The sequence below is a fragment of the Triturus cristatus genome, chromosome 5_2, assembly GCF_964204655.1.
Source record: "Triturus cristatus chromosome 5_2, aTriCri1.1, whole genome shotgun sequence".
Lineage (NCBI taxonomy): Eukaryota > Metazoa > Chordata > Amphibia > Caudata > Salamandridae > Triturus > Triturus cristatus.
In genome coordinates this window covers 626,056,995-626,064,704 of record NC_140588.1, presented here as the reverse complement: position 1 = coordinate 626,064,704, position 7,710 = coordinate 626,056,995, and positions in this window count along the sequence as shown.

The window sequence follows — 7,710 nt, the reverse complement described above, 5'->3', positions numbered from 1 at the left end:
ATAGTGCCAATTTTAGGTCCTTATGGGCTCTGGAGCAGTTCTTGTCGAACCATCCAGGGCAGAAATCTACCTGGGGCCTTGGTTTGCTTCTTAAGAGAGTGTCTATATGCTGTGCGGTGCCCTCAAACGCTGCAATCAGGTCCGTCCCCTCAACAGTGAGGTCTAAGCATCTCCACAGGTGATTCTCGGCGTTGGCAAGGAGTGCTCTATGGAGTTGTTCCCCATCAATATTTTCCCATTTAATTCTTCTTCCTTGATCCTTTGCCTTAAATTCACCCGTGGTGGTCCTTCTGTCAGTTTTAGTACCTGGAAAGATGTCCAGTAGTGACATGACCAAGGGATTGTGATCGCTAAACGCGCTGGGTACTATCGTAAACTGGCCTATTCTAGTTATTAGGACAGTGGAAATGAAAATATAGTCTATTATTGAGTTACAGCCTCTTCCCTTAAAGGAAGGGGCTATGTTATCAGACTTCCCCCGATCAATCAGATCCATTGTCTGAGTTAGGGCGAACTCACTCAGTATTGTACTCAGGGACAGACCCTCTCTGGTGTGCTCCAGGTGCCAACCTTTAATAGAGGGGCAATTATCCCAAGAGCCACCTTCCCATTTCAGATGTGGGCACTGGTGGCAATTAAAATCGCCCATGAGAATTAGCTGATAGCCCTCATCCCCTGAGTTCTGAAGGGTAGCCAATCTTTCCTCTAACTCCATCAAGTTTGTTAAGGATTGTCCCGCGTTATAAAAATTTATAAAAATGAGCTTAAGGCCCACCGATGAGTGTTTTACGCCCTGAAGGCAGCCAGAGTCCCACCCCAGATCTTGCCATTTCCCCTGCAATGACAACGCTACATACATTACTAGTCCGCCTTTGGCTCTTCCCATATTAGATTTCCGGGCTGGCACAAAAATCAATTTATATCCTTCCAGGAATGGGACAGTTTTGTTGGTTTCCCATGTTTCCTGTAGGCAAATGATTTGGAATTTTGTTATAAAGGCTAACCATTCAATATTTTGGATCTTGGTTGCAAGGCCTGAAATATTCCAGGAAATAATCCCCAGATCCCTAAGGTTTGGAGCTATACCCCTAATCGTGCTAAGCATCATTCTTGGGGAGGGGCTCTTGTCCAGACCGTGTGGCGTATTCGGCCTGGCTTCCATTTCCGTCCCTTGCTCTACCACGGGGACGGATGCTGCCGCTTGCTCTGAGATCCCCTTGAGATCTACGGTATTACCCGGGGTAGGATTTGCGAAATCAGGCTCCATATTCCCTATTTCCATCAGTCAGTCCTGTTCGTCCAATACGGAGGGACAAGAAAGCAGAGTAAATCTATTTGTGTCATGAACAGGTGCCACCTCCCTCCGATTTTTAGGATCCCAGGGCCCCCGCCATCCCTGCCCAGTTTCAAGTGCACTGTTCCTATAGAAGAACTGCAGGGGTAACATCGTTATACTTGACCCAAAACCCCCATCCATGTGTCGATTATCAAGTAGATCTCTCACCATCTCGGGATATTTGAGATTAACTATAATACAGTCACCTGTAAATCTTTTTGCGCTATTCCCAATCCAGGCCAGCCTCCTGGCCATTAAGATGTGCCTTTGTTGGAGCCTCATCCCATGTGGTTTATTTCGCACCCAGTGTAAGGTCTTATTTATCAGCGTGCTGGTTGATTCCTCGACATCTTTATTAACGCCTGGGACGCCTACTAACACTAACGTGTAAGGACTGGATGCGGGGGGTAAATCTAGTGTCGGGAGGCCTGAGGTGTTCTGAGCGCAGACAGTATTATTACCAATATTGGGCCAAACTGCGTTCTCTTTTGGGCCACAGGGAGCGGTTTTTGGATCAGGGGGAGTCCGCATATTACCCTTGATTTTTTGTCCAGAGTGCCTATTACCAGTGTTTGTTTGTTCTAAAACGGCTTCCCTACAATTTCCGGGCTCAAGTTCTGTATTAATGGTGACCGTTTTATCTCTGGCAACCCTATGTGACTCCTCTTCGCTCCCGCCACCCTCTTGCCTCCTCTGTGGAATGATCCCAACTGGCTTTTCAGGGACTGGATCTGCCAACCTCCTTAATGTGCATTCCAAACTAGAAATTGCTGCTAATACTGGGCCTAAATGTTGAACTAGGAGCTGTTCCAATTTCCCTTCCAGTATTGTAATGATTTCATGCAGCCCTGTTGACCCATTTGTAGTTTTGCAAGTTGGACATTTAGAGCACTCGGGGTTCTTGGTGGCCTTAGTTGGTCCTCTGCGGCTAGACCTACTAGGGGGGTTAGAGGGGTTAGGGGTGTGCGTCCCTCCTATGGTTAATGGGTCTGCCTTCAATTGAGATCTTTTCGATCGGGTTACCACTTCCCTGGTGGGCGATTGCTTGGATTCAGTGTCTTGCACTGTTAAAAGTGCACTGGTTCCCCCCCTTTCTACTTCTCCTAACACCGTGTCAGAGTGTAGCGAGCCTGCTACTTGCGGCGCCCTGAGAGTGGGGGAGATAACTATAGCAGACGGGCTTGCTAGATCTAGAGTCCCTCGTGGGCTAGGGTCTGCCACCAGCAGGGAATTGGGGGGAACCCCACCCGGCGTTACACTGAGGGTTAAGTTGCCCAAGGAGGACCGCTTCTTGGCTATTAAAGAGTCCAGGGAAAGCCGCTTTTCCGTCAGTAAAATTTCGTGAGCTAGCAGGGACTCCGCTCTTACAATAAAGGCGTCCAGGGTCCCCTTTACCCCTCCCTCCACCCTGGGCTGATAGTTCTTACTCTTTACCATGATATTAGTGTAATGAGTGGACCAACTATTGATTTAATGCGGACCAAAGGGGCGGTACTGCGCGCGGCCCAGATTTCCCACCACTACCTCAGACCAGTGTATGGGGCAAGGTGGATACAGAGCTTTTACAACAGGTGGAAACAGTCAACAATAGGCAATTGATACGGCCAATATGGCAGCGACCGCTGCGACAGTCTCAATGTCCCGGGTCCCGTAGCAGAGATTGTGTACTTGCCTTGTAGGATAGTGCCTGGTAGAGGAAGGGAGCACGATAAGGGATATGGCCCGGCCCTGCCTCCTCCGGCCCCGGACGGCCACAGACGGCCCGCCCTCTGCCCGGGCTCTGCCCGCGCGCGTCCCGCGACGCGGGGAATCCTCGCGGCTTTTGAGCGCCTCCGGGCGCGCTGTGGGCAGAAGTGCCCCTCGCGGGCTTCTGGGTAGTGTAGTTCTGGCCCCACGATGCTCGCCGCGCCGAGCGCTTCAATTCAGGTCCACCAGGGCGCCTCACGACCTCACGCTTTCCAGTGTCGGTGTACGGATCAGCCCCCGCTCCACAGGGGAATCCTCGTGGCTTTTGAGCGCCTCCGGGCGCGCTGTGGGCGGAAGTGCCCCTCGCGGGCTTCTGGGTAGTGTAGTTCTGGCCCCACGATGCTCGCCGCGCCGAGCGCTTCAATTCAGGTCCACCAGGGCGCCTCACGACCTCACGCCTTCCAGTGTCGGTGTACGGATCAGCCTACCAGTAGTAATCCCCAAGGTGGTGGGAGTGCACCCAAAAACTTAGTTGGGTTTTCTTGGGGAACTCAGGTGGACTCTGGCCTAACCAGGTCCCCTACACAAGCAACTCTAGTCTGTGATGGTGGCATGGGGTTTGCCAACTTTACCATGAGTCCCAATATCTTGGGCAGGTACAGACAAGAGCCCATGATCAATGGTCAGAAGGCTGTGGCCTACAGGGACACAGGGGCTAGTGTCACCATGGTGACAAAGAGACTAGTGCCCCTAGAACAGCTTTTACCTGAGTTTAGCTACCAGGTGACCAATATTGATGGAATTAGGACAGACCATCCCATGGCAGTGGTAAATCTCAGCTGGGGAGGGGTCACTGGCCCAAAGAGAGTGGCAGTGTCCCCAACCTTGCCTGTGGATTGTCTACTGGGGAATGATCTGGAAATCTCAGTCTGGGCTGAGGTAGACCACAATGCCCAATTAAGAATGTTAGGCATCCCTGAGGGAGTGGATGAGACCCTGAGGGCCTCACCTCCAACCCAGGAGAAATTAAGGGGAGTGAAGCCTGAAACTATGGATCACTCCACACAAACAGAGAGCATAGGGGGTGAGGAACAGTCCTCCCCAGTCTAAAGGTAAGGGTCAGCTTTCTAAGGGAACTGACCCTGCCCCTTGTAAAGTAACTGCCCCAGAAGTGGTCAGGCCTGTCCTGGCCACAACTCTGATGGCAGGGGATCCTTCCACGGTGGCACCCAGTCTGGAACAGGTATCCTGCCCCTCTCTACCCTGCCTCAGTCAGCCCAGGGCTGCAGAGGTCAGGGAGGTCAGGGGACCCCTAGTGGGCCTCTGTCCAGAGGAACCCCCTCATCCGCAGATTAGGGACACCCAGCAGAGTAGTTCTAGCCAGGTGAATATTCCTCTACACACTGAGGGATCCCCCTTACCCCTAGGTACAGGTACCCCCCAGATGGACTTTGTTGGGCACAGGGAAACCTGGGGCATAGTTGCCCAAAACATTCCAATGCCCTCCACTATTCCAACCAGAGGGACCCAACCCCCAGCTGTAGGCAGCCAGAGGTTGACCCTTAGGGACAGATATGACACAGTCATGGACAGAAAGGCTTCCATGGTGACCAGTGTGCTGAGGAAGTTGAGACGACCCCAAATAGGGCCTCACTTCCAGACTCAGACACCCCACCAGCCTACTTCTGTACCAGAAAACAATACAGGTAATTTCACTAGACTTTGGAGAAACTCCAAATCCCCTTGGGGTAGGATTTCCCAAGTGGACCATGAGACAGGGAGCAACCATGCTAGTGCAGGTTCTTCCTTATATGGCCATTCAGGAAATAAAGGCTTAACTGGGCAAGGTTATCCTTATCTCCTTTTGTTTGGGGGGGGGGGGGGTTATGTAGGAGGGTAGATTCTGACTATGTGGTGCCCCCACTTTTTTCCTGGTGTTTGAATGGTTTTTGGCTAGTCTTGCTTGGATCCTGCTATCCAGGACCCCAGCCTATCTGCTTACTCCCTTAAAGGATTGGTGTGCATATTAGATGCACTAGTGATTGGATACTGTGGTACCTTATAAGCCCCTAGTATATGGTACCTTAGGTACCTAGGGCATTGGTACTTCACAGGCCTACCAGGGGCTGCGGCATGTATTATGCCACCCCTGGGAAGCATTCACAATCTGACACCACAGGCCTGCTACTGCAGCCTGTGTGAGGTAGTGTTAGCACTCCTCACTGAGGTATAGGTTCCTATATCTCACCATGCACACACATATAAACCTATCAGTCACCCCTCTTGCAGGCCCTAACAATCCTGAGGGCAGGGTGCTTGGTTTGCTATGTGAGGGGGTGCTTCTGCATGAGCAGGACCCCTCTGCAGCTGGCAGAGTCTATTCTCTGCTGCTGTTCGTGGATGCGGATAAACCATATACTTTTAAGTGCATTATAACCTCGCGGTAAATGCTAACTTTGGAATGACTGCATCAAAACATGTCGTGTTTGGTGTCAAACAACTTGGAATCATACCCCCACACCAGTAACTGGTGTGGGAGTATGATCCCACCCTTCTAGGTGGGACGACATGTACCCACTGTACTAAACGGTAGAAATCTTCTAGAGCCCTGGCATCACAAAATGGATGCCACCAGCACAGACACTGGGCTGCCCTCCTGCTGCTGACCGAAACTCGCAGTGGAGGAAGCCCAACAAAGGGTATCCTGTCACAGGGAGGTGTCACTACCTCCCAGACAGGATTTAGTGTATTGGAGCTGGGTGGGTGCACTCCTAGAGTGCTTTGAAGTCCTGCACTGGGTGAGCAGTAGGCTCCTCTGTGCATATGCCAGCTCTAACCGGTTCAGGGGCTACCTGCCCCTGCTCTGGCGCGAAACTGGACAAAGGGAAGTGGGTGTAACCACCCGCTACCCTGACCCTCCTAGAGGAGTGGTCATAGAGATAGTCCCTCCCCTATCTTCACTATAAGATACCAAGCATTGCTAATGCAATTCAGATTACCCTGGACGACGCTCTCCAAAGAAGAATCCTGGCCCTTCGACGTTCCACTATCTCTGGAAGACTGAAGAATCTCCCTTGGAGTCAAGGAGTGACTCCCATGCTTGGCAGGCACCAGTAGTTTTGATCAACGGTTGCAAACTTCACCGCTCCCGCCGGAGTCCGAAGTCCCTGCATCCCATGAAGTAGATTTCCTGACCTGTCGACGGCCATTTTGAGTCCCCAGTGAAGCTGTGGCATCTGGACCCCACGAGTGACGAGGAACAGCAATACCAGGGAACTGTGCACTGATTTCAAGTGCAAACCCTAAACAACATTCGACAAACTTGTGCTTTGGACCATCTGTAGTCCAACTCCCAGGCAGTTCTGGTTCCAAAAATCAGCGGCCTACCTCGTCCCGAGTGACCGTGGGCTCTTGTGGAACTTTTCCTGCAAAGGCGTCTTTGCAGTTGCTTGCCTGTTGGCTAGTGACTCACCCGAAGACTTTCTCATCAACTTCAAGGGCTCTCCTGGTTGCTCCGGGCCTGCCCTCACTTACCCTTGCTGGGTAAGTCCATCAGACCTTGCTGGTCTGCATCATCATCAATCTTCACAAGAATTGCATTTGCCAAAGCTTGTTGGCGCCAATCCGGTTGCCGACACCTCCATCAGCTGCAGACGTCGTGGATCCCTCCAAATCCAGCTGCTGGTCCTCGTCGATCAGTCCTGGACCACGTGAGCGAAGAGACAAAACTCCATCAACAGCCTGAATCGACACGATATCGGTGGTCATCCATCTTGCTGGCCACCGGTCACTGGCAAGTGACCTTGAACACTGTCCCCTCAATTTTCACGTCTTCTGCAACTTCAATCCACCTTCGGATTCCAGCAGGCGCCTCTCCAGTCGTCAAAAGCAGCAAGTCTTCAGTGATCTCCACTGAAAACAACATCGCGACCCGACACCAAAAGACACCTATGCACCCGGCTTCCCTGGGTGAGGTAACTCGTGCACTCCGGTGCCCAAGTGTGTGTTGGCCCTCGAAATACTTACCCTGTAAGTGGCTTGCTTGTTGACTTCTCCGAAGTGCCCTAAAACTTTAAAATACAAACCGCTTCGTACGCCATTGAAACCAATAGGAAACCCGTGGCTGTGTTTAGACACTGCACGCGTCTCCCGTGGGCTGATTACTTACCTGCTAACACTGCAGAAGTAAAGCCCAGCGATTCCCAAGGCCCTAGGCCTTTTCATTTTGCAAGTCGAGTTTGTTAACCCATTTTTTTAGTATATGGTCTGGTACGCCCCTAGGGCTACAGCCATATTTGTGCTTAATTTATTGAGAAGTGTTAACATTTGAATGTGTATCTGGGTTCTAATCTCATAAAGAGATTAGCAGAGTGTATCTAAGAATAAATACATATATATTTGATATATATATACCTGTGTGGTGTCCTTTTCATTTGGTAATTCAAGAGATTATAAGGTAAAACAAGCTGCTTTACATTCCTCAGAGACTTAGCCTGAAGGCTGCTCTCCACAGCTACCACTCTCATAGCTTTCTTTAAAAGGTTGTCTTAAACCTATCTACCATAAGAGTCGAATTGGACTGGTGCAAGGTGGCCTCTATAACTAGTGACCAGCATATGCCAGGCCAACTTCTCACAACCGCAAGGATCATACCTCAGCCCCACCCTGTCCAACATCTACATGACCTC